Raw genomic sequence first — 27,471 nt, 5'->3', positions numbered from 1 at the left:
GCGGACATGTACCTAACGCCATCAGGCATGGCGGAATGGACCATTCCGCCATGGCGAGAAGTACGGCATCGCGAATCAACCGTAAACGGCCCCACTGAGTGCCTGTACACCGCTCCCTGCCCACAAAGTACAACTCCCTGTAGGTGCAATGAAGTCACAATGCAACCAGTGAAATGTACAAAGCACCCATGCATGCCAACGAACAAAAGCAACACAAGAGGGGCCAATGGGAGCTGCAGGTCACAGATGGCACGAATACAGAAGCCATCCCAATGGACATGACCACAGTCCCCCACCAAGAAACGCACGCAAACAAAGGCACCTGTGACCAGCAACATTCTGAAAATCACATCATTCCACCAGTCCACCTGGCTGACCGCCATCTGTCACACAAAACCCAATCCCCCGCCCCTGAGCATGACAACATCCAAACTGTCATATAGGCAGCCCCCATCCCTGACCTCACGGGCTCAGTAGGCAAACGCGCCCAGCACAGTACCACGCAACTAAACCCCGAAGCAGGAACCCAATGCAGATCTCCTCACAATACATCGCCCCACATATAGGCACATGCCACATCACTTGCAAAGAAAAACGCTACACGGGCCAAATCAGAATAGAAATTTAATGCACAACAAAATCACCAAGCCCATACAGCCATCAGGCCATGAACTCCAAAACACATTTCACCATTGTGGGCTGCATCCGCAAGAAATGACCAGCCACTACTTGTGTGACGCCCTGTCCCATCATGGTACACAGAGCCACAATCACGTACGAAAAGGCAAAAAGGAAGCGCACACAACCGCAGGGCCGTCCCAATGGGGAGGCACTAGTCCAGCTGAAAGGCCGAAATGTCGCTCCGAGCCACCAGTACTGCGTAAGGGCATGTGGGCCACTGGCGATCGTCCCATAAGATCGTAATGCTGCTCCACCGATTAACACGAAGCAGCAGGTGTCGGGAGTAAAATCCATCTGCAGGAGTGGCATACAGATGGCAGTGGCAAAAGGGGAGGAGATACCTGTCAACCAAAAGAAAAGAACAAGAACAGAATGGCCATCAGAACTACATTCGAACAACTCACTTCAATGAGCACACGAAATCCACAGCCATATGCATGCTAGCCCACTCCAAAGGATCATCACCACCCCAAAGCCACTTGCGACTCATAACCATCTATACCTAGGTGTAAACACCATCACGAACGAGTGTACCTGTGCATGCGTCTGCCAAAACAGAATCCATCAGATGGGAATGTTAACGTGCATGGACACAAGTGTCTGAGGGCGCGTCGAGACAGGGAGGGCTCAACAAGGCCAGATAGACGATGGTCCCACTATGGCAGCCCTGCATCACATAGCGTAGGGGAGGCGGATAGATCCCAAGAAGCCCTGTACATGGCAAACTCTGCATCAAATCACCTGCCCATGCATCCATTCATCATTCCCTCATCCCGGGATCAAAACGCCTGAATAATTACTCACATGACATTAGAAACGTCCATTGAGTCTGTGCGTAATGCAGCCTGCTAAATCCACAGTGCCCCAGCCCGTAAATCCAGTGTTGTGAAGTAACATGTATTTGGGAATGGCCGGCCTCATCGCCCACGTAGCTATTGCGCATCCCAAACTATTCATATCAATCATTGCTCCCTCGCCATGGGCCCTGTCTCAAGGACATAGAACAATAGAACGTTATATTTGCAGTCAGACCTGTGGGCATCTCCTCGCCGCTAGCTGGAAACCGAAAGCGCCGCCCTTCGAATTCCTCATTTGCAACATCACGTCGAAAAGGCATCTGTGGCCGTTTGAAATCACTAATTATTCCATCGAGTGCGGCTGTGTGTGAAAATGGCAACTGCCTTCACCCACAAATGGGACGCCCCGCCCGTCGTTGCAACTCGGTACAGTGATGCATGAGGGCCCACCGTTACTCGAGTACTACGTTCCACTGACCCTTCACAAGTCCGTTCGCGACTGCACAGATAGTATGGGAAACAATGGGACCACAGCAGAATGAACATATCAACCAATCTTACACGCCCATCGGGTACAAATACATGATTGCAATAGCAAGATACCATTCCCCGAATTGCAGCGTAGTGCGCGGGACGTGCTCGGCCAAAGGGGAGAGCAGTTTGCACAGGTGGAATCAATCACCACAGGTGGAGGCCATACAGCCTGGAAACACATAAATTGCACACCCAGTCTCCTCCCACAACCACAGCGAAATGCTACCGGCAGGACTCGCGATGTTGGCCCTGGGGGACCTGATAGCACTGCAAGTGCTCCGACTCCAAGAAGAAGACGAACAACAACTACAACCAGCCGCACGGAGGAGACGCAGGAGGAGGAGGAGGCCAAGGCAGGGCCAGCAAGGCCCAGCAGCACAGCCACTACCACCACGCAGGCAGCCCGCAATCCCACGCCTCCGAGCACATCCGTTCAACCTCACTGATGAGCAGATCCACACCCTCTACCGTCTGGACCGGGACACCATAGCCGCCATTGTGGACATGACACAGGCTGACCTAGTCAGCATGATAGATAGCCCAACCGCAATCCCACCCCTACTGAAGGTGGTGTCTGTACTCCACTTCCTGGCCACAGGCACCTACCAGCACACAGTCGGACAGTTGCATGGCATTTCTCAGCCACTGTTCTCACGGACACTATTCCAAGTGCTCGATGCCCTCCTGCAGCACGCAGACGACTACATCTCCCTACCACGCTCGGAGCAGGAAATAACCAACACATAAGTGGGATTCCATGCACTTGCCGGCATACCGGGTTGCATTGGTGCCATCGACTGCACCCATGTTGAATTGGTCGTGCCACATGCCATGGAGGCCCAGTACCGCAACCGAAAACAATTTCATTCCCTGAATGTACAAATGGTGTGTGACTCCAACAGGATCTTTACGCATTGTTGTGCTCGATTCCCTGGATCAACCCATGATTCCATGGTCTTGAGGAACTCTACCATACCACGCTACATGGAGCGACACGCAGGGAACAGATCCTGGCTACTCGGTGAGTCTCATTGCATGCATGATGATGTGGGGTATGTGATTTGGCAATGTACTGGCAGGAAGGGGGGGGGTGTGCGTACGTATCAATGGCATCCCACATCCTACGTTTCTCGTCCACATACAGGTGATGCTGGATATCCACTGAAGAGATGGCTCCTCACACCAGTCCGGAACCCACGGGACCAGCATGAGGAGGACTACAACCATGCCCACTCACGTACCCGTGTAGTCATTGAGCAGGCATTCGGCCTACTGAAGGGCCGTTTCCGCTGCCTCAGCAGGTCTGGCGGGGCACTCCTGTACCGCCATGAGAAGGTTGCAAAGATGGTGATGGCATGTGTCATGCTCCACAACATGTGCGTACGTAGAAATGTGCCCATGCCCCCTGACGCAGAACTGCAAGCACCGGATGATGGTCATGATGAGGGTGGGGATGTGGCAGCACCTCAAGGAGTCTGCGAGGCACAGGAGGCCCGTGACATTCGTCAGCATCTCATTGATGTATGCTTCTAGCACTCATGCCTGGTGGCTGATACATGGACACGGGACACGTGGCACTGTGTGTGTCTGGAACATGCACGAAATGGACTGTACGCCTATGATGGCCTAGTACACAAAGATCAATGTCCACACATCTCATTGGTTGATCGTGCACTGTTTATGGCATATGTGATATCATGTTGTACACCCTATCGACCCGCCACCCAAGTGAGCCCAACACACCCCCTCCACCCTCCTACCTCCCCCCCGAACACCAGTGTTCAAAGATGCTCATTGTCAGTGGGCTGTCGCTATTGCATGCCCCCTCTGCGGGTATCAGGGGCACCCCTGCCTGTGGAGCGCCGGGTCCTCCCAGATCTACGTTGGGGGCTGCCCTGGACGGAACTTGCAACGGATGATGTGTCTGCCTGCTCACGTCCATGCATGTCCCTAAGGGTTTGCGAGAGCTCAGTGAGCACACGGCGCACTGCGGCAAGTTCGGCACATACGTCTTTGGACGTCGCATGCAGTTCCCCCCTCAGGCTCTCGGTGCTTCTCTCAATTTGTGACCTTAGCGTCTCTGTGCCTCTCTCCATTTCTGCCCTAAGTGTCTCAGTTGATGTTTCTATGTCTGCCTTGGTGCCCCCACATTCATCGGCATGGTCCTTGAGGAGTTTGGCCAGTTGCTGCTGTTGTTCGATCAACTGGTCGAGGGACTGTTGCCTCTGCTGGGCCATGGCCATTTGCGGGGGTGTCGCAGAGGGGCTGTTGACCTCATGTTGCCTTCCCACAGGGCTTGGGGGGGATGGCCAGTCGTCGTCTTGTGGGTGCCCCTGCGTGGTATCCTCATGTTGTACGGGATGGGACAGACAGGGGGATTGGGACAGGTCATGGATGGATCTGACTTCGGCATCCCCGTTTTCTGTGTCCGAGCATGCTGCCATCAATGGGGTGTCACCTATGGTGCTGCTGCCACCAGAGGCAGTGCCTTCTGTGGCATCCATTGGGGGGACCTGTGGTGGTGGTGTTGTGGGCATGCTGGCTGCTGGGGTGCCTGTTGATGTTCCCTCCTCTGTGCTGCCACCTGATTTGTGCTGCTGCCGTGTCTTGATGCGTGCAGCTGAGGTGGAGGGTCTCTGGCCGTTGGTCTTGGCCCTCTTTGCAGGTGTGCTGGTAGGGGTGTCCTGTTGCTCGTCGTTTGGATCGGACCCTGTGGTGGAGTAAAGGAGAGCGAGGGTCATTGATGGGTCTGTGGGAATTGGAATGGCATAGTATCACATGCTTTGGGGTGGTACCTGAGGGTGATTTGGGTCGGGGCCTTGGAGGTGCTTTCATTTGTGTGTGGAGTGAGGGTGCAGTTGTTTGGCAGCCTGCAGTTAGGGTGTGCCTGCTGCACGTGTAGTGCGTGTTTTAGGGGTTTTTAATTATTTATGTATTTATTGTGGTTTTTAACGTGCGCTATCAGGCCGATGTGTGTGGACGTTCTCCTGGACATGTGTTTCTGTTGCACTATGTGGACGCATGGTACTTCACATGGATGGACTGTGTGGATTGTTTTATCTGGCCCACCTACCTGAATCTTCGGATGTCTGCACTCCTTTCTCCATCCCTCCGACTCCCTCAATGCTCTCCATTCCGATGGTGGAGGCACAGATTTCTTCCCAGGGGGTCAACTTGATGGGTGATTCAGGACCTCCCCCGGTGGCTGTGGCAATGTTGCGGTTGGCAGAGAGTATGCTGCGGACGCGTATCCGCAGGTCGTCCCATCGCTTGCGGCATTGCTGTGGGGTGCGGGGTGCGGTCCCCACCGCACTTACCCGCTGTGCAACCAGAGCCCATATGGCCTTCTTGTTTGCAAGTGCCGTCCTGGTCATTTGCGTGGAGAAGACTACGGCAGCATTCTCCTGGAGGGTCTCTGTTTGCACGGTGAGTTCCTCACGGGAGAAGTGGACCTGCCGCTTGCGGTCGCACGCTTTCTTCGCTGCTTTTCCCATTTTTCTTGGTTTCGCTAGGGTGGTTGACGGGGTGGGGTGTGTCTCAGGGTAGTGTTTTTAGTGGTTGTGTGGTTTTAGTGTATTTATAGGTGTACGCCGGGATGTTTCACGTTCCGGGCACGTGTTTTAACTTCCGTTTCCGTATATTTCCGGCCACCGTACTTTCCGGTAGGCGCACACTGCGGTGACCGCTAAGAGGGGTGGCGGTATTGCACCTGGGGCGCCGTACGGCGGCGGTGTGGGCCGTTTTGGGGTCTTTTCCGCCATCGCGGACTTTGCACTTCCGCCATGCCGTGGTGCTCGTGCCCGATGGGTCGGAATGGGCCGCACTTTGCTCCTTCGTGCAATGGCGGAAACGCTATTTACGCTGTGGCGCTCCGGTCAGTCGATTTCCGCAAGGGTCGTAATGAGGGCCTTTGTTTTTTTATCACAAATGTGTGTGTGCAATTTGCTTGAGCAAACACATTCTCTGCAAAGGTATCATAAAAAAAGAACAAACGTATCCAAATCAGTATTCTCAAACACTAAAATTATTTAAACATCATTAACTATGTACATCTATAGAATTGATTTCAGGAGTTGAAGCACAATCCTCCTAAGCTAAGCTTGAGTTAAAAAACGCCCGATAGTGAATCAGGCTGTCACTCTTCTAGCTTGTTTCATATTGTCACTCAAAAAAGTTAAATCAAGACAACTGTTATCTTTGTAGAGGTTTGTGTAACCATCCACGTTCACTGGAAAAATCCCCCGGACCCACCTAGGACAACACTACAACCAGAGGGAGAGGGATGAACTGAAAACGCCACCTAAAACAGTATGGCCCAAAAACCATGGAGAGAAACATTCGACTCTGTAGACCAAGACCTGGACAATATCCTGGAAAAGCTTGTTCGGGTGTATCTGACCGAGACATGCTGTTTTTCCTATCTAAGTTTGGCATTAAAGGCATACTCTAGTAAAAAATTTTATTTCAAAAATAGATAGGCCACATTAAAAAAAAAAAAAATCGCATCCTCTGTTTTAAAACTTCCTATGTAAAATTTTGAGCTATTCAAGCTCAAAATTCGAAAAAGCAAGCACAGGGGGGCCGCCATTTTGTGAAATGGAGGCCCTCCTGTGCTGGCTTTTGCTTTTGCGGCACTAATGAAGGAAAAGCCAGCCAGCTGTAGTAAACAAAGTCTACCGCTGGGTGGCTTTCCCTTCATTAGTGCCGGGACTCGGAGGACGCGGACCGGAGACCAGAGCAGGAAAGCTGCAGCTGAATCTCGGTAAGTGCTATTTTTTTTTTACAAAAAATAAGCACTAGCTGCGTTTTTTTTTCTAAGTTTTCCGGGCTGGAGGAGCCCGGAAAACTTAGAAATAAAACCGCAGCTTTAAAAACGTTGTATTTATGTTTGCGGTCGCTTTTGAAGCGACCGCAAACATAAATACAACGTTATTGTGGTGGAAAACGCTGCGGTTTTTCGTTCCAAGTTTCTCCGGCTCCTCCGGCTCGGAGGAGCCTGAGAAACTTGGAAAGAAAAACCGCTGCGTTTTCCAACACAACCGCGTGTGTTTCTGCCTGCTGTGGCTATGTTTACATGCCGCGTAGTGTTTCTACCTGCAGCTGATTTCCCATTTGGGGCTCTCGGGCTCCCCGTGGGGAGCCCGAGAGCCCCAAATGGAAAAGCAGATTCAGGCAGACGCAACGCGGTCGTTTTCCGCCATGCCGCGTTGTGTCTGCCTGAATCTGCTTTTCCATTTGGGGCTCTCGGGCTCCCCGTGGGGAGCCCGAGAGCCCCAATTGGAAAAGCAGATTCAGGCAGACACAACACGGTAGTGTTGGAAAACGCTGCGGTTTTAAAACCGCAGCGTTATCTTTGATGTTACCCATTCCAGCTTTTCAGTAGAGGGCGCTGGGCATCGACGTCCCTCGAGTCGGTGTCCCTCGACAGCCTCCATATCGGCGCCGACGTCATCGGGAGTATAAATAGACTCGCGCAGCATCTGTTGCTCAGTTCCGTTTTGAAGCTTAAATTTGCTTTGCATGAATTGGTTAGTAACCTTGAAGGAGCGTAAGCTGCAACTACAAGGGATGTTTTACTGCGGGGATGGATGGGAGAGGCGATAAGGAATGCGTCAGAGGAACATCCCATCGAAAGAACGTTACCAGGTAAGAAAGTAACTTGTTCTTCGAAGGGATTGTGTCCTCCGACATATTCCTTGTCTTTGATAGACTCCCATAGCAGTAGTGTAAAGAGGAGGTGGGAGTAAAAATTAAATATTTCCCTTTAAGAATGTACAGAATGCAACATAGCTTTCCCAAATCTTGTCTCCTGGCTAGAGGAGGAATCCAGGCAGTAAAATTTGGCAACGGTATGTGCGGACGACCATGTGGCAGCCGCACATGTCTTTAATTGGGACCGCTCTTTGGAGAGCCGAAGAGGCTGCGATACCCCTGGTTGAATGAGCCCTAAGATGTTGAGGGGGTTCTTTTCCTGCCAATTTGAAGCATTCTAGAATGGTTAAAATGATCCACCTTGAAATGGTCTGTTTCGTGATTGGCAATCCTAATTTGTGCCCTGCATATCCTACAAACAATTGGTCTGTTTGCCTTATCCTAGCAAGTCTGCTAATATAAAAACTCAAGGCACGCCTTGGATCCAGCCTTTGTAATCTTTCTTCCTCTTTCCCTGCATGGGGAGGAGGATAGAACGAAGGTAAAGTTATTTTCTGAGTAATGTGGAATTCAGAGACCACCTTTGGGAGAAAATTAGGCTTCACTTGTAAAAAAACTTTGTCTTTATGAAAGATTGTATGAGGAGGTTTGGAAGATAGAGTTTGTAATTCGCTCACTCTTCGGGCAGATGTTAGAGCCACTAGAAAGACTGTTTTAAGAGTGAGAAATCTTAATGAACAGGAATGGAGTGGTTCAAAAGGAGTACCCATCAGACATTTTAAGACTAGATTTAGGTCCCAAAATGGAACTTGAAAAGGCTTTGTGGGATAAACATTAGTTAACCCTTTCAGAAATTGGATTACCAAGGGTAATTTGAAATATGAAGGTTCCTCAGCAGTAGGCTTAAAGATTGACAGCGCTGCGAGGTAGCCCTTGATCGTACCAATTTGAAGACCTGAATTTGCTAAGTAAAGCAAGAAAGACAACACCATTGGTGTATTGCATGAAAAGGGTTCAATATTCTTTTCTCTACACCAGCTGCAAAATTTGTTCCAATGGCAGCGGTATAAAGTCTATGTTGCTGGCCTTCTGGCTGAAAGCAACACCTCCATGACGTCATCAGGAGATCCCAATCCTTGTATCTCAACCTTTCAGAAACCAAGCGTGAAGGTTGAGGGTTCTGGTGTCTGGATGGAGAACCTGACCTCCCTTCTGCTAGAGAAGATCCTCTCTTTGCGGAAGACGAATTGGAGGGCAGATGGACATGACCAGAAGGTCCGGGTACCATGTTCTCCTGGCCCAATCCGGGGCAATTAGGATCATGACTTTCCGAAATCTTCTCAACCTCCTGATCATTTGAGGAATGACAGGGACTGGAGGAAACGCGTACAGAAGTGGAAACTCCCAGTCCACTACGAACACGTCTCCTAGAGCTCCTCTCGGGGGAAATTCCCTTGAACAAAACTGATTGCACTTCCTGTTGATGCTGGTGGCGAACAGATCCACTTGAGGGGTTCCCCAAAGGGTGAAGATCTCTTGAATGACTTCCTAAGATAGCTCCCAATCGTGGGAGACTGTGCTCTGCCTGTTCAGAGCATCCGCCATCAAGTTCTTCTCTCAGGCAAGGTGAACTGCCGATAGAGAGATTCCTTCTTGAATTGCCCAAAACCAGAGCTGCATTGCCTCTCCGCACAGTGGCAGTTACCCTACGCCTCCTCTTTTGTTGAGATAGTGCATGGCCACTGTGTTGTCCAACATTATCAGGACATTGTTTCCTTGTACTGATGGCAGAAAAGCTTTCTGCGCTAGTCTGATTGCTCTCAGCTCCAACAGGCTGATGTGTAGTCTGGACTCCGATGGAGACCAACGACCACTGATGGTCAAGTCGTTGGCATGGGCTCCCCACCCGTGAGTGAGGCATCTGTGACTACTGTTAACTCCGGCCATGGTTGCCAAAACTGTTCTCCTTTGAAGATGTTCTCCCGACAGGCCCACCACTGAAGGTCTCGAGCTACTCTGTTCAGGACTTGTAGGAGATCTGTCATTCTCCCTGAGAATTTCGACCATTGGGTTCTTAGTGCCCACTGGAGGGAATCTCATTCTCAGGCAAGCCTCTGGCACTAGGAAGATGCAGGATGCCATGAGGCTTAGCAACCTCAAAAAGTCGAAGGCTGGTAGATGTTGGGCATTTTGAAACTTGGTGACCATCTGTAGAATATCTTGAGCCTTCACCTCTGGTGGCGAGGCTTTTCCCAGGGAAGTGTCCAGGACTGCCCCAATGAACTGGAGTCTCTGTGATGGTATCATCTGTGACTTCTTTAAGTTGAGGGAGAAGCCCAGCTTGTGAAGAAAGTGGCAGACATAATCTAGCTGGATCTGAGCTTGTTCCGGAGATACTGCTCTGATTAACCAATCGTCCAGGTAGGGATAGACGTGGATCCCTTCCCTCCTTAGACTTGCAGCCACTACCGACATTAGCTTGGTAAAGACCTTCGGGGCGGAGGTCAGCCCAAATGGCAGAACTCGAAATTGATAGGGAGAGTTGCCAATTGTGAACCTCAGGTATTTCCTGTGTTTGAGATGGATTGGCACATGGAAATAAGCATCCTAAAGGTCTAGAGATACCAACCAGTCCTGAAGCTGGATGGCCTAAAGAATCTGAGAAAGGGTTACCATCTTGAACTTGTCTTTCCTGAGGAATGTGTTCAATTCTCGCAAGTCCAAGATGGGTCTCAGTCCTCCGTCCTTCTTTGGTACTAGGAAGTAGGGGGAATACCAACTATTGTTCCTCTCCGCTACGGGTACCGGTTCTATGGCACCCTTCTCTAGCAGGTCCAAAATCTCCTGCATAAGGAGCGGGTCTGGAAGCTTCAAAGAGTTGTTCCCCGGTGGATGACTCTGAGGAGTGTGTAGGAAGGGCAGGCAGTAACCTTGGGCAACTGTCTCCAATGCCCAAGCTTCTGACATAATAGCCTGCCATTCTGCCAGATGTTGAGTTAACCTGCCCCCTTGTGGTGTCTTGTGAGGGGAGACCTTAGAGGGGTTTAGAAGCGGCTGACGCAAATGCCGAAGGTAAAGTGGCACCTGCTGCTGCGGCTTTTGTACCTTTGACCCGTCCACCACAGGTGAATAGTTTCTGGCCCCTTGGAGCTGGCTGTCCTCTGCCTTTTCCGAATGTGGAATAAAAGCGAAAGGACCTACCCTCCAGGAAATTCCTGATGGCCGATTTGGAGTCTGCCGAATTGCAGCCCCAAGGGATTTCGCTGCTGCCTTGGATGTTTGTTATCTCTCCAGGCTGTCATCAGCCTCCTTTCCAAATAAAGAAGTGCCGTCAAAGGGCATGTTCAGAAGTCTGGCTTGCACATCTGGAGCAAAACCAGACTTCCGCAACCACGTAAATCTGCGGATTGTGGTACTTGCCGCCATGGCCCTGCTGATGCTGTCAGCAGAATCAATGCCTGTTTGGAGGGACTCGCACATTGCATCCTTTCCATCCCTGATGATGCTTAAGAATGCTTCCCTTTCTTCTCCTTCTGGGAGACAGTCAGCCGCAGATGAAGCACACTCCCAAAGTGTGTGGCTGAATCTTGCTAGTGTGCAAGTGGTGTTGATAGATTTAAGCGCCATGCTACGTGCCGAAAATACTTTTTTCGACATGGCATCAAATCTTTTATCATCCCTGTCCTGTGGAATAGTAGGGTATGCCGACTTACTGTTAGATGAAGTCGCTGCTTGTACAACTAAACTCTCTGGAGTTGGATGCTTGCCCGGATATTCAGGATCTGAAGCTGATACTCTGTATTTAGCAGAAAGTTTCTTATTTACTGCAGGGATAACTTCAGGAGTTTCCCAATTTGCAGATATGTTTCTTTGCAGAGCAGTATGAGAAAGAACAACAGGATCCTCCTGTGGACCTTTATCTAAAATATCAGTAAGGTCATCCTGCTGAAAAGAAGGTGTAGGTGTACTCCACCCCATGAATTCAATTATTCTGGCCATCAGAACCCTATAAGGGGTTTCAGCATGCTCTCCAGGGTCTGGCTTAGCAAACTCTACTTCTGGAGAAGTATCTAAACCACTTGCCTCATGTAGAGAGTCTTGAAGGTCTTTTAACCTGTTCTCTTCAGAGATTAATTCCTCTGACATGAGTATTGTAGTTCTTTGTAAACCAAAAGGTCTCACATTATCAGAATCCTCCCCTTCCTCATATATAGAGGACAAGGCTCTAAAGTAGTCAGACCTAGGATATGGTTTAAAACCCATTTCCAGAGCAGAGGGAGCTAGATTAGTTGTCACTGCCTGAGAAAACGTTGAGGTTGTTGGCGTGGACGTCATAGGCTTCGACAATCCTGAAAAAGCCGTTGAAAAAGTTTGAAAAGACCTCGATGAACTCGAGAGGATCGGAATCCTACTCGGTGTTGTCGAGATTGTCGACGTCATGGTCGGAGCTTTCGACACCTCTGCTGCCTCTGACGTAGTGCCAGTTGTAGGTTTGTCTTTTATCGGGGTCGACAGTGGTGTCGAAGACGGCGTCGATGCAACCGATTTATGCGTCGAAGGGCCCTTCGATGACGGTGTCGATGACGCGGTCTTAACGCTTTTACTCGAAGGCTCATGACGCTCTCGAGTACTTTCTCTCGCCGGGTTCAACTACTCGCAGCCTTTTGATTTTTCGGGTCTTTCACCAGGGGTACCACCTTTAGACGTCTCTGAGGGGGTCGAGGCCGCTCTCTCGAAGAGGCTAAGCATTTTTTACAGAATTCCTCCCACTTAGCCGGAGAGCTGTGTTTCGTGGGACAGGTGACCCTTTCTGGGGAAGTAGAGGAAGAAGAAGAGGGAGATCTACGACACCTCTTCTTAGAGTGTTTTGATCTCGAAGACTGATGGGAACCGCTTCGAGATCTCAAACGGGAATGTTTCTTTTGTCGACGAGGAGACGAATGTCTCGATTCAGCCGAAGAAACTTTCGAGGGAGTAGAAGTTTTAAAGTCCTTAACTCTTTCCAACTTTCCCTTACACTCCTTCAAGGCTTTCACCGTCATGGACATACAGTCCTCGCATTCCGAACAGTGATGCTCCGATTCCAGGCACCACAAACAGATCCTATGAGGATCCGTTAACAACATTTTCTTCCCACAGCCAAGACATTTTTTGAAACCAGACCGTGGAGTCAATGGTTCGGATGAAGAAGCCATTGTTAAAAGATAATAATCTTCTAAAGAATAAGAAGGTTTTTCCTGAAGAAAGGAACCAAGCTTTACATTTGCGAGGCCCACGAAGCGCGGAAAAACGGAACTGAGCAACGGACGCTGCGCGAGTGTATTTATACTCATGATGACGTCGGCGCCGATACAGAGGCTGTCGAGGGACACCGACTCGAGGGACGTCGACGCGCAGCACCCTCTACTGAAAAAATGAAGATAAGGAGTACGTCGGAGGACACAATCCCTTCGAAACATCCATATTCAATTGGAAAATGTTCATTGCCCAGAGCAAGACAAGGTCTGTCGCAGTATCTCTGCAGCAAAGAGACCCGGCACTCTACTTTAATGTTCGTGTACTTGCACACATACATCTCTGTTGTATATAAAGAACAAATGAAAAAAGCTGAAAAGAGCAATGCCAATTAGCCGTTCAGTTCTTCCAAAGAATACCACACATTTGGTTACCTTTGCAATGGAGAGCTACGTCACAGTCCACGGGACAATTCCATGTTCAACTGATGTGGAGGCAATTTGCCACAAAATTCTTTGCTTCTAGGCTGATGGCAAAAAATTGGCCAAAAAGAAATCGCCCCAATGAAATCTGGTGGAAGATTGACATAGGGTTTGAAAGTGCTTACAAAAAAGTCCCTTTACCAAAATCATTGAAAACAATTGATGAAAACCCACTACCTTTTCAGCTTACTTTTACTCGGTCGTGGTGGTGAACTTAGGACCCTTGAAATTATTAAAACTGTATCAAGTTGACCTATTTATGGCCACACTTACTACTCAGACCCTTATGCGCAAGCTGGTCCGCAAACATATGTATAATTAGCGACTTGTGCCTGGCCCGAACAGAAACCATCTGTCGCCAAGAAATTAACCAAATCAATCTCTGGGGCCAGCAAACCGATTGCTGCTCCCCGAGAAAGGGCAAATAGACATAACGGGCCTGAATATGGCAAACGAGAACATGTAATGAGTACAATATTGTAAAAGACCAATTGGAGCCAAGCCTGCTAATCGGAACCAACAGCCAAAAAGGTGGAGCAGTCAGAGCCCTAACTCAGGGCTAATTGGAGGTAAGTCTCTGAGGGCAGCAAGCCTGTTGCTGAACCTGGAGCTCAGCCGGCAAGCTCCCGGCCAGACTTGAGCCCGCTCTATTCCTCATCATTGCGTGTTTCTGCCATGGACAAAGTGCAAAACCTCCCGTCAAATACTTTCCATAGTTATTAAGGGTTATCAAATTAGCTAAGTGGGAAACGTAAGCTATAATTCCACCACCTCTTAAAGGTGGGGCACCGGGGATCAACAATCCATCAGGTGACAGGGCGTGTATCCCTTTTGAAAAAATCCGGCCATCTCAATTGTACAGGCTTAGAGATCATTAGCAGCACACCATGCCTGAATTGCGGATAGACAATCAGGGATAAGGGAGGAGGAGGCTGAGGCTAGCCTGAAAGAGAGCTGCCTGTCATCCGCATAACACTGAAAGTTAGAAGTAAAGGTAGAGATCCTGTGCACCAAGGGGGCCATGTAGATATTGAAAAACCTGGGTGAAAGGATAGATCCCTGGGGGACACCACAAGTAAAGAGAGTGGTAGAGGAGAGAAAGGGGCTGAGTTCCACCTGGGAGGGCTAGTCAGAGAGAAAGAAGGTGAGCCACGCCAGGGACTGATTTGTGATGCCCAGGGTATCACGGAGACGGGCGGTTAGGAGATGCTGTGGTTTACTGTATCAAAGGTAGAAGAGAGGTCAAGAAGAATAAGGACAGAGGGAGAATTAGCGTCAAGATTTGAGAGCAGGTATTCACGGGTGTTCAGAAGAGCAGTTTCCGTGCCTCTGGATGCTCTGAAGCCAGATGATGGTCGTAGAGACAAAGAACCAATTCGGTATGGAGGATAAGTTGAGTGATAGCCAGCTTCTCCAGGAGTTTTCCCAGGAAAGGGGTGATGGAGAATGGGCGATAGTTTGCAGAATCAACGGGTCGGTGGAAGGTTTTTTGAGCAGAGGGTGCACAAGAGAGTGGGTGAGAGGAGAGGGGAAAACTCCAGTGGCAAAAGAGAGGTTGCAGAGTTTGGCCAAAGCTGGAGCGAGAGTGTCAATATTGTCCTTGATGGTTTTGGAGGGGCAGGGGTCCACCTGTTTGGAAGAGGCTTTGATAGATTGGACTTGTTTAGAAACGTCATCAGGTGTAACAGGGCAGAGGGAGGACATAAGAGGGGTAGGTGTGGTGCCAGCCGAGGGGGAACCAAGAGATGTTGGTGCGGGGGGTCAGGGGCAGAGGAGAGGGAGCACAGGATGTCCTGTGTTTTGGTGGATAAGTGTGCGGCCAGGACCGAGCAAAGAACCTGGGTGGTGTAGGAGAGGATGCTGCTGCGGTAGGGTTGGCTCTTGCAGACTGCACATTTCCGGCCGTGTTGTTAGATGCCGCAGAGATGCAGGCTTGAAAGTAGACTTTTCTTGGAACGGATGAAGACTCTATATTGCCTATGAAGAAGGCGCCAGGTCAGTTTGTCAGATGGTGCCCTTGAAGATCCCAATTTCTGTTCCACTGCTCTGCACTTTCATTTAAGGGCAGCCAGATCGGAGTTGTACCAAGAGTTGCACTTTTTGGCAGGCTTTAGTCAGACCTTCATGACAGGGGCAAGGATGTCAAGAGTGTTGGAGATGGAACGTTGAAAATTAGAGAGGGCTGTATCATGGTGGGAGGCAGCGGCAAGAGTAGAAAGAGGAGAGTAGGTGGAGGCAAAGGCAGCCACTGACACTCTTTTCATGGGTCGAATGACCTTAAAAGCAGGAGGTGGTGTAGGGTGTGCTATTGCCAAAGCAGAAGAGAGCTTCAAGCGAGAGGCGAGAAGAGAATGATCAGTCCATGGGAGTGAAGTAGTGAGAGGAGCAGAGAGTGGGATGCCTGTGGTGATGGGAGCATCCAAGGTGTGGCCAGCAGTGTGCATTGGACCAGAAGGTAAAACGGAAAGAGAAAGGGAGTCACATAGGTGTCGGAAAGGTCCAGGCGAGCCAAGATGAAGATAACCCAGCAGGAGGAAGAGAGGAGGGGACAGGACAGTCCATTCCGAGAGGAAGAGGGTGGACTGGCCCAGCAGCTGATAGAAGGTGGCCAGAGTAAGAGAGGCGACAGGTGAGAGAGCCTGTAGACCAGGCATTCAAAGGATGAGTAGACCTGAGTGGGAATAGTGGAAACAGGGATCCACTCAGGAAAGATCAAGGCTACTCTACCTCCTGGCCTGTTGGGTCTGAGCATGGAGAGGATCTCATAACCTTCAGGGAGGAGTGTGTCAAAGCTCGTGACAGAGCCAGCCTTAAACCAGGTCTCAGTAAGAGTAGGAACATCAAGGTCCAGGAGTTCCAGGAGGAGGCAGATGTCAAAGGATTGCTTGACAGCAGTGTGAGAGTTTAGTGTGCCGACATGGAGCAGGTTGCCACTTTTGAAGGACTTGCGTGGGGGGATGCAGGGAACAGATGTCCCCACTGCAAGCGGTAGGGGTGCCTGAGAGATAGAGTTAGGAAAAGGCAGAGGAGGCAAGGGACTTCCAGATGCGGTCACAGTGGGTGGCTAGGACAGCAAAGTGGAAGAGGCTGACAAGGCTGTCCGTGTAGTGTGAGTAGGTAAGGGAGCCTGACAACGTTGGGAGCAACAAGTAGGGAGATGTGAGCAAGGTGATGAGGTTGGAAGAAGGCAAGATAGCCAGGGTGGGCACAGTTGGCAAGGGAGCCTGTGCGGCCATAGAAGCAGGTGGCAAGGGAGCCTGTGAAGAGGAACGAGGAAGGTTGATAAGTCGAGGAAGGAGCCTATCCAAAAGTAAGACGTTGGGTTGACGCCCTTGTACTAGGATGGTGCCATTTCGACAGACATATATGATGTCCCTGGAGGTGGAAGAGGAGGCAAGAAGGGACTCCCAGCGGGTGCCACCATTAATGTGTGATGAAGAGTGAGGAGAGAGCAGAGCAGCCGTATGGAGAGTCCATAGGTTGGGAGAAGGAATGACAAAGAGGATGTCAGTGAGAGTCTCTCTGGCGGAAGCAGTGACGTAGGTGTCAGCGATAAGAAGGTCTGGGTTCGTGGCCAGTATGTCCTTCTTCAGTTTCTTACTGCCAGACTTTCTTGCTTTCTTCTTTATATTGTTGACTCCACCCTCGCGCACCATCTACACCATCTTGGAAAGTCTCTTTCGCACTCTTCATGCCTCCAGTGAGCCACCTCATTGCATTACTTGGCTGGTTTTGCATATGGCTTCTAATGTTCTTCTTCATCCCAGTATCTAACTCTATCTATCAAACTAAAACATTTTTGTATTGTGCCACTCGCCTGAAGGACTCAGGGCACCCACAAGACGGACAGAAAATAAAACGAAAAGAAGTGGTGTGGAAAAACACGCAGGAAGAGAAGAGAAGAAGGACTTGGATGCATGCAGACCTCAGATGAACTAATAGTTTTAATCCAGTTTTCTGTCAAAGAAGAATGTTTTTAACTGGTTTCTAAAAGGTTGAGTTGAGGCACAGCCTTGGATGTCCAATGGAAGGGAATTCCAAAGAGACAGGGCCTAAGCATTAAAGCTTGTTTGAGCGCAGGGTCCGATGAGTAGGAGTTATTTTTACTCCTAAGGAGAGATATCGTGGGGCTTCACCCATCAAACATTTAAACACCATAACAGCGCCTTTAAACTGAATACACTGTTCCACCGGAAGCCAGTGCTGTTTTCTGTAGGATTCAAAAACATGAGACCGACGATCGAGTCCACAGACAGCTCGAACTGCACCATTTTGTGAAACTTGACGTTTCTTAATATTGCCTTGCGATGTCCCAAGAAGAAGACTGTTGCAATAGTCTAACTTCGTGTTCACTATGGCCGCATCAATCAGAGCCCTATTAGATTCTGATAAATAGGGGCCAATCTGCCACAGCACGTGGACATAATATGAACACAAAGATTTTAAATGGAAACATGTTTTTGAAAAGAAAGACGAGAGTCAAAAAAGACTCCCAATTTCTTTACTGAATAAAACACTGGGATAATGTTCCCGTTTATCTCAAATCTTTGCATATAAAAGATATTGTGTGTCTAGATTTTTTAGTCTATGAGGTGTTCCAAAAATCAATAATTCTGTCTTCAAATTATTCAAAGCCAGGGAGTTCAAAGCCATCCATTTCTAGATTGCCTTAAAAAACATTGTTAACACATTCTACATCATCTTTGTATACCCCAAATAGCTTAAAAACTATCTGGGTATCATCTGCGTAGTTAGCAAATTTTACTCCCAGGTACAACACAAGATCACATAGGCATTTAATGTATATTTTAAAATAATGGAGATGGACAGGATCCCTGTTGAACACCACATGTAAGGGGTGCCCGCTGGGATTGAGCCACTCTGCCAGGAACACAAACCATTCCTGGCCCTAAAAAGGATTTAAACCAAGATACCGCCAGGGGAGAACATTTCTCAACATGTGCCAATCTTTCCGCTAACAGGGCGTGGTCAACCAAATCAAAAGCTGACGATAGATCTAATAATAACAGTAACGCCACATTTCTATCTTCAATGATTTCAGGAATATGAGTTTTTAAGTCTAATGAGGCTGTTTCCGTTCGCCAGGCATGGTTTGCCCGGAAACCTGATTGCTTGTTTGCTATGATATCTGGTGTTTCCACAAAGGCCTTGTATTGAGAACATGCCACCTTATCAATTATTTTCAAGATAAAGGGCACGTTTGTGATTGGCTGATCCAGAGGGTGAAGATTTTACTTCTTCAGTAACAGAGTGATCCATGCCTCCTTTATAGTCTCTGGTACATGGGCTTCCGAAAAAGAAGGGTTGATAAACTTTGTAACCCACAGTCTCAATATAGGTGCAAAGTCCTTAAAGAGTTTTGCTGGAAAAATGTCGCCTTTGCAAGATGTGGGTTTCATCTTTTCAATAGTTTCTAAAACCACCTGCTCTGAGACCTCGCAGAAGGAGAAAAGGCTTGTGCCATGAGTACAATTTTCAGGGAGCTACGTAGTACAGTCGTTTACATATTGATGATCCTCAATCTGCTTCTCAATATGTATTTGGTGTTGTAGAGTCTTCTGGCAGAACCCATCAAGAATGCTTTGACACCAGTCATCATCCATGGCAGGAGGGGACTCGATAGTTGAACCTTTCAATTCCTGAAGATCTGAAAAAAGTTCTTTTGACGATGATGATGCCCCTTCTATCCTGGCATTAAAGTTATATCTCTTTGCTTCAAAGACCACAGTTTTATACAATCTAACAGCTCGTTTATAAGCTGAGATAAAGCTATTTGATGGGTGACTTCTCCAGTGATGTTTTGTTTTCCCTTTTTCCCTCTAGCTAATAGGACCTCAAGAGTAAACCATTGATTTCGTCCGGCCAGTTTCTTTTGTTTAGCTGGTCAGAGAGGAGCTAAAAGAACAAAGGCTTGATTTGTAGCTGATCTAAGAGAAAGCGTAAATTCCTATAGAGATACATTCTCTACTGATGATGGCAATAATGGTGCCACTGCTAATTCAAATACTTTAGAAGTGACTTTCTTGTAGTTACGGAATGAGTCAAGTGAGCTAGCTTGATTGTTTAGGAATATTGTCAAAGGAGAGGGAGACCTCAAAATGAACTAGAGTGTGATCGGGCCAGATACATCTCTCAACCAGATTAAATAATAATGGCTGTTTTTTTTATAGTATCCAGTCTAAGGTATTACCTCCCCAATGTGTGAAGGTAATAACAACCTGATCAAATCCCATAAATTTAAGGATTTGTAAAAGGGATGTTGCTTCAGAATCCTGTGGTTTATTAGCCCACAGGTTAAAGTCACCTAAGATAATGAAGTCTGTAGTATCTTTCGATATCCCTCTGTTAAATGCCACCAACTGCTCCTCAAAAAGAGGTGTAGTCTTTGGTGGCCTATAAAAAATCAAAATACTGAGTGAATGGACTCGGTCTGTGTTTAGTTTTGACAACATTGCCTCACATGAATCAAGGCGGGGGAGATGGAGACATAGAAATTCAAATGTTGTCTGAAAATCATGGCAACTCCACCCCCTCTACTGTTCTTACAGTCAACATGGAGGCACCTATATCTATGCCAGTGTTACAGCATGGCGTGCTGTCTAGAATAAGCAGGTCTCAGTAACTACTAATACATTGAAATTATTGTCTGTAATGCAGTTCACGATTTCCACTGCATGTGATACCAGGAAATTGTGTTAAGTAAGCCACAATTAAGTGAAGTGTTGAGTAAAGAATTAACACAAGAAGAACCGACTAGGACATGGCATTTACATTTGTCGGATCAACCAAGGAGTCTTGTATAGGTGGGCTTCTAACAACGTTGCTGACATTGTGCTCAGATGATCAGAAAGTAGGGACACAAAGGTAGTGAAACAACAATTTTCTGCAGTTCCGGTGAGACCGCTAGTATGTCACTTTCTATTATATTTTCATTAGCTTGTAGTCTCAGGTGGGCTTGATGGTTCCTTTGAATGTTTGCCACAAGGCTGCAGTGGTCCATGATATTACACAAACCTCACGGTTTTAGTAAAATACAGTAAATCAAAAAGAAGCTACAGCCTATGACCAGCAAAACAAAACACTCACCTTGTCACAAGCCGGCACAAACCGGCTTCTACATGACGGCGCTGACGCACCTGACGTGATATTAAATAGAAAGGAGGACTACAATATTTATGGGAAATGTAGTTCTACAGCAGATTCACAGCCCGTGGGCAGCAATCAACCGTAAGAATACAAGATTAGCAGCGATGTCTCTGAAGCGTTCTCTCCCACAAAGGGAGGGAGGATAGCTCAGGAGCAACGTGCTCGCCTTGGAAGCAAGACGAAGCGTAGCAACACAGGTTCGATCCCCGGGTCCACGCTTAGAAACCTCTGGGTATTAAGCGCGTTATAAATAACCTATCATATCATAAAGGAGCATAGAGGTCAATTATAAAGCGACGCAGTGTAGCTAAAAAGTTTTCTAAAAATATTTTCTAATAAATTTACTAAAATCCTGCCAAGTACTAAAATTATATCAATAATCGATCTAAAACAGTTTCACACAAAATAGAAAGTCAGCAAGCAAATGGGTCAAGTAATCCTACAATCTACATTTGTCACAGTCATACAGTCACAGTTTACACTAACGCATGGTTCCACTATCAATGGTAAGAGAAAAGGGTGACCATGAGGGTACGGGGTTTTGTGACAGGGTTGTAGGGAGACATTTCCCCAGTTGGACGTCCTTATCCCCAAGAGGGGAGCCCCTCTTTATGAGGTCTTCCTGCATATTACCACCCAGAGGGGGACTATTTGGTAGCAGCTTCATATGAAAGGGTTCCCCTATGGGGAGAAGTTCCAAGACCTGGTGAGGCATCACAGAGCCCAAAGGAATTCTGCCTGAATACATATTGATATAATAAAAAAAGGAGTATACAGGAGATGCATCAACAGAGTCCTCTGTAGACTAAAGCCAACATGCATTCACTTCCAAAATGGATGGGAAAATCCATGTCGCTTTTTATAAGACAACACTTTAATTATTCAAAAAATGGTCTGTGATGCGAGGTCCGATCAACACAAAACAGATACTATTTTGTATATTAGAAGAAAAATGGGAAAAACACGTATCTCCTGAAATATTTGACACAGAGTGATGTTCTGCATCTTCAATCGTACCCACTGATATATAGAGTACAATGATACTATTTGTATTAGGATTATACATTTAATTCCAAGGTAATATAAAAAACTAAATTACCATTTTCCATAAGTTATGGAATCACTACTGCCTTGTAGGTCATGAGGCTGGTAGAAACCATACCTCTGTCACAAGCTCTGGGAGGATTTAAACACTATACAATAAGCATCTGCATAGAAGCTATATTGTTATGATGAAATATGGGGTGATGAACATTGAAGATTTTGGATACAACTGGATGGAGGGAGCAGAGCTGAAACATTTGGATACGTGGGTTCTAGCCATGCTGAAGAAAGGAGCGATTTCAGACAGATGAACAACCCACACAGGGAAGGCTCACTTTCCAGACAGCAAGCTAAAAGGTGCCTTACTGAGGCAGTACCTCCAGATTGGGAGTCCAAGATGTGTCTCCAAAACAAGAAAAGCTGCATTTAAAATGTAAGCATAGAAACCCCAATAACTGCAAATTGTCCTTGCAGACTGTCGAGGATAAACACTGAGGGAATAGAGAGTGGGGGCCAAGGGGAATATTGAAGATACAGGTGCAGTCTTAAATATAGTGCCCCGTCTCTCTTAATGTTGAATATAAAGTGACATGTAATTTCCTTAAAGCCCAATGCATTTCATATGGAGAGGTGAGATTTAAAAGTGAATATAACTTTGATGCACTTAAATACAGACTATTTTTGTAAACTTAAACATCAATAACACAAACTATTGGCTCATTCCGGCATAGCATCACACAGGCCATAGCATGATTGACCCACTATCTCCTTGTGCGATGTGGTATGTAAGTCTTCACCCACTGTGAGTATAGTCATAATTCATATGCTTGTGAAGAACCGAAATTAGAAGATCAGATTCTTAGAAAATAGTGCAATGTGTAAAACCTTGCAGTCCCTTACCTTTGAATTCATAAACTGATCCATGCGTAATGTGACAGGGAAAGGATGTTTTATCATTGTACATTATGCAGTGGGAACGATTACATCTCCAGCCCAAAATTGTTGAGTTGAAGGAGAACTCAATATGAATAGATTGAAAGCAGTGCAAACACACATGCATTTAAAGCTGCATTGGTTGATTCAAAGTAAAACACTTGAAAGTCACACACACACACATGTTCATAGAAAGCTTCACAAACTAATTCTGAAAGGAATGCACATACATGTGTTCAGAGAAGAGCGTACTATTCCGTGAACATTTTTTTTATGATTCAAACCTGCAGGAGCCCGATGTATACAAGCCTTTGCCTCCATTAAAATGGCCTGCATATAACCTAAGGAATTGAATAAATGCATACACGACTAAAATATGTTGTTAATTCCAAAACCAGAAGATGACCAATGTGTAGGCACATACAATGTATCAGTACATGTTAATATATGTTGTCTTTCCGGATAGGGCTGATGTTACATAAAGAAAGAAGTAAAAATAAAACCGATGAAATGACATATCTGCCAGAAGGGTTGTGGTAACATCATAAAAATAGAATATAAATAGCTTGTTAAATATGTCTTCTTGAACCACATATGAGGTGGAATTACCCTATGTACTGATACGAGAATGATATTTATTATGTACCCGGTATATAATGTTTGTGTACGAAACTGACATTTGAGACAGCCCATGTACTTTAGGAAATGACGTGGCAGTGACCTAGATCTTAGGCTTGGGAGACTAGTCAATCTGACTCATAAATCTCGCATTTTTTCCATCCAAGTGGTTTCTGCCTTGATGGTTTTTTCATTATGATTAAGGAACACTTTGTAATATCACTACGATCTATATGGATATGCATGATTACGCCAAAAAATAATAGTGTTTATTTATGGCCCATCCGTATGTTTATGCCATAATAAAATAACTGCTATAATATACACTGCTGCCTCCTCGTAATGTGGTATTTGTGATATATTAAATAGAGGCTGGCCTAATGCGTTTGGTTGACACGGACCTCTTTTGCACTTTCTCTCGAAACGGTATTGACTACGAGTGCCACCGTGAGCAGTCCATTTTTGTATGTCTGGTTGAGACCCACGGTAAAACATAATGGTCCATTTATTGTGTCTAGTGCAGACCCAGAGGTTAAATAGAGAGTCCTTTCTCTATTACTACCCCCACGAATGGCGTGTGTACGAGTGGCGAGGTACGGCAGCAAGTTAAAAACACTGGTAAGTGTATTAAAAAGATGCCGTTATGAATGCGATACAAGCGGGTTTAAAGCTGAGGCTGTATATTAGACGGCTGCTTACCGATTGGGCTGTTATGTAATACTCAAATATTTTGCATATATGCTGAGAGAATTGGTCGAGTGGGCAACACCATACTACATTTAAATATGTGTTACCTGTTACTAAGATGCGAACAAGATTTAAATATAGACATAGATCTATGTAGATGTCTCATGTCGCTAACCTACGAATGGGTCTTTAATACAGACACATACCTATGGATATGCCTAAGTGGGGGACGTGACTAAGAAACAATGTTGCAGTAAAGGTACCCAGGCATGGGACAGCATTTGCTATTTTAGCACACGAAGGGTCAATACCTATATGGTGGCTGACACCCTTTTTGTAATGTTGTTGTTTTTAGGGAATCCATTGCCAAATTACTGGCTGGAGTACCCGACATCAGATGGACCAACAATTTTCGTTTGTTCCCACACAGGAGTGTGGTGAGGGTAAGCTTACAGATATACAGTGCATACGCATTGTGTATTAAATATGGAAGGTAGAAACTAAGTAGACATATTGGTATTCTATTATTGTTCCCTTAGATTGGAGAGTTCTTGAGGCCGGGGGCCTATTTTTGAGTATCGTAAAAGAGGAACACCGCACATATCTACAAAGTGGAGTATGTAACTGCACTCTATATACACCTGGTGGTGGTTGACACTGTATCCTATGTTTTAGCAATATGTATAAGAACAGAGAATCAATTGTCACAGGTTTTCCGCTAGGTCTTGGTTACCAGTGGAGGTTTGATTCCGTCTACCTACCCACTTTCCCTAGAGTTTATAATGGGGGCGAGTAGGTTCCTACGTGCTGATTAATCACTACACATGTGACAATATCAGTCACCTTGAATAAGAAATAGGGATGACACCATATCCTATAGGGATGACATCATATCCTGATGGAAGTTTTATGTATGTTTTTATTAGATTTGAATTTGGCCTTTACCATTCCAGAAAGGTGGATCAACCATATCCTGCCCTACGTCCTGAAGAAGGTCTTTATAAGAAGAGAAATACTCATCTCTAAGTGGACCGAAACACGTGTCGACGACTTTTTGAATAATCTGGAAATCAAAAAACAGATTTTGATACGACACCTGATATTAAGGACTGGGTCACTAATACACGATTGTAACCTATGGAGATTTCTGTGTAAGAGTATGAATACACAGTATATGAAATGCCAAATTGGTTTTATTGCTGAAGAGGTTTGAATGAGGAAGTATGGGTTTGAGAATGAATGTCTGAGAGAGATGCTGACTAAATGATTTTTTAAACTATACATGAAGTCATTGTTACTATATGAATATTGATTAAAATGAAGATGTTTTGAGAAATTGGTGTCATCCCGTTCTACTGGTTCACCTTCCTATATATATATATATATATGTACTTTACCTGAAGGACCAGAGACTGAATTGCAGGTACACCCCTATATATTTGCATATAACCTATACATTCACTACCTCACACTTGTACAGGGGGAGCCAAATTGAATGTACATATGTTGATAAATATTATATGATCAATTAAAGTTTCTTTGATGTCCTACTTTTCTGGATGCTGAAGAAAAGCAAATGGGCCTCAATACGACCCTGGCGGTAGAGTGATAACGGTGTTATCACTCTACCGCCACATTAAGAGTTCTGCTTGCGGGGCCGCCCTGTACGCCTGCTCAGACCAGACATGCAGAGCGGCACCTGCTAGCAGAACAAGATGCTAACAACGGCCCGTTATTAACAGGACCGTTGTTAGCATCCTCACCATTCCCATTGAGCCCTATGGGGACCCAAATGGGAATGGGGACGTACCAGGTCCAGGTCCCGCGAATGGGAATTGCCAGGCCCGCAAAGGTCAGATTTGCCGGGTAATTCCCATTTTTCGGATCCCGGACCTGAGTTTGGGGGTAGCCATGCCGCTAAACACGGCATGGCTACCTCCAAACTCGTAATGGGGCCCAATGCCTATAAATTGTTCTAATCAACCAACACATACACTAGCCGAAAAGCGGCAACATTTTATCACTTAAATACAGTGTGTTGTCTAGAAGCAAACCTAGGAGGAGTGTATTAGAATGCCTAGTATCTTTTAGGGTATATATTTCCTTGTCGAAATGAATGCTTGTGTGAGAGGAATAGTGAGACTCATGTAGGCAGGTACAATCTTGTTTTGTGGACATATTGTATTTGAGCCTATAACATTGTGGTGGTCTCCATGGTGTAAAGCTGGAGACCACCTTTGACTTTATTCTCTTAAATAAAGTTTGGAATTTGAGAAACTGTCTGTTTATTGCCCAGAATTGTGGGGTGGGACCGTATATTAGGGGACAGGAGATTATACATTTTCCTTTCTGAATCTGTAAACCCATATTTTAAAACTAAGAATTCTACAAGGTTGGGCTTTAGAAAGCAGAGAGATCCTCCTAATTTAGACATACCACACTCTTCACGGTCAGGCTTTAAAAAGCACTGCTATAATCTAAATTTCACTTACTGCACCTTACATGGGAAGGCTTTAGACTGCAGTATTTCCCCCCTAAATCTCGCGTACTGAATTGTCCATGGTTGGCTTTAGACAGCAGCACTACCCACTGAAATTGTCATACTGCACAGTACAGGGGTAGGCTAATTTTCACATACTGCAACCTGAGGGACCATTTGGCAGAAGAACTATCTGTTAGATTGCACATACTGTACAAGAACAGGGGTTAGACAGCAGAGCTATCCCCTTAAAATATTTCCCCTTACATGGTCAGGCTTTAGACATCAGAACTATCCCCTAAATCGCTCATAGTGCACAGTTCCTGGTCATGCCTTAGATAGCCAATCAATCCTATAAAATGCCCATACTAAATTTCAGGAACTCACATGCAACACACCCAATTGATATGGAAGAGAATGAATTCCACCACAAACTTCCAACAGACCATCCTAATCATTTTCATGGATGAAACCGACAACCTTGCTATAAAATGGAGCCCAAAGTTTATTTCCCCCACCACTTGTTCTTCTCTTTTACCTACTACCATCTATTACCACCTAAATGCATGCACGCTAAAATCTCCCTCACTCGGCCACTGCAACCTAGTCATTACCACATGAACATTGATTGAGCTATGACGAAGCTTTCCTCTCGAGCCCTATCACACTTCCCAGCTATGGCCAGCTAGATCCAAAGCTCTCCAGTCTAACAGGCTTCGACTCTTAAATTCGAATAGCATATTGCCAAGTGTTTTCGCTGGAACCAAAGAAACAGATTGGCCTTTAGGTCTTGGGTACTTCTGATCTGCATCCATCACCACCATAGGTTGCACATCTGCCTCTCCCGATATTCCACCAACAATTCCCTCCCTATTTTCTTGCAGAGCCACCCATAGCAAGGACAACTAACATGGCAGAAGGCGCTACACAAGACCACTTTACATTTGCACCCGTGGGAAGGGCCATTGGCCATTCAGGTGGCTGGAACAGCGGGCGACAATATACATTCTCATATGTTGCCTCCCCACCCCCTAAACTCTCCAAACCAAACAAACCCTCTCCACCACCGCCTCCCTCCACACTTACTTGTGGGACCGGATCTTTGAGCTCCAGTTCCGCAGCACCACCCGCACCAGCCACCGCCATATAAATGGAAAAGGGA

The 27,471-nt window shown here is 46.6% G+C and overlaps 1 protein-coding gene and 1 long non-coding RNA gene across 3 annotated transcripts in view; one reads left to right on the top strand and one right to left on the bottom strand.

Annotated features, from left to right (window-relative positions):
• Positions 1-27,471, bottom strand: part of PUSL1 (pseudouridine synthase like 1) — an 867,171-nt gene that overhangs the window by 395,231 nt on the left and 444,469 nt on the right. The window lies entirely within an intron of this gene.
• LOC138472107 (uncharacterized) lies at positions 23,709-26,051 on the top strand. 2 transcript variants are annotated; one of them, XR_011268560.1, is made up of 3 exons: positions 23,709-23,761; positions 24,186-24,273; positions 24,757-26,051. It is a non-coding gene; the product is annotated as an uncharacterized lncRNA (long non-coding RNA). The 2 variants fall into 2 exon arrangements; XR_011268559.1 differs by lacking the exon at positions 24,757-26,051 and adding an exon at positions 24,370-24,734.

This window comes from Ambystoma mexicanum, chromosome 8 (assembly GCF_040938575.1).
Source record: "Ambystoma mexicanum isolate Mex_15411 chromosome 8, UKY_AmexF1_1, whole genome shotgun sequence".
Lineage (NCBI taxonomy): Eukaryota > Metazoa > Chordata > Amphibia > Caudata > Ambystomatidae > Ambystoma > Ambystoma mexicanum.
The sequence above is the reverse complement of the archived record's forward strand: the minus strand, read 5'-3'. Positions and strand labels throughout refer to the sequence as shown.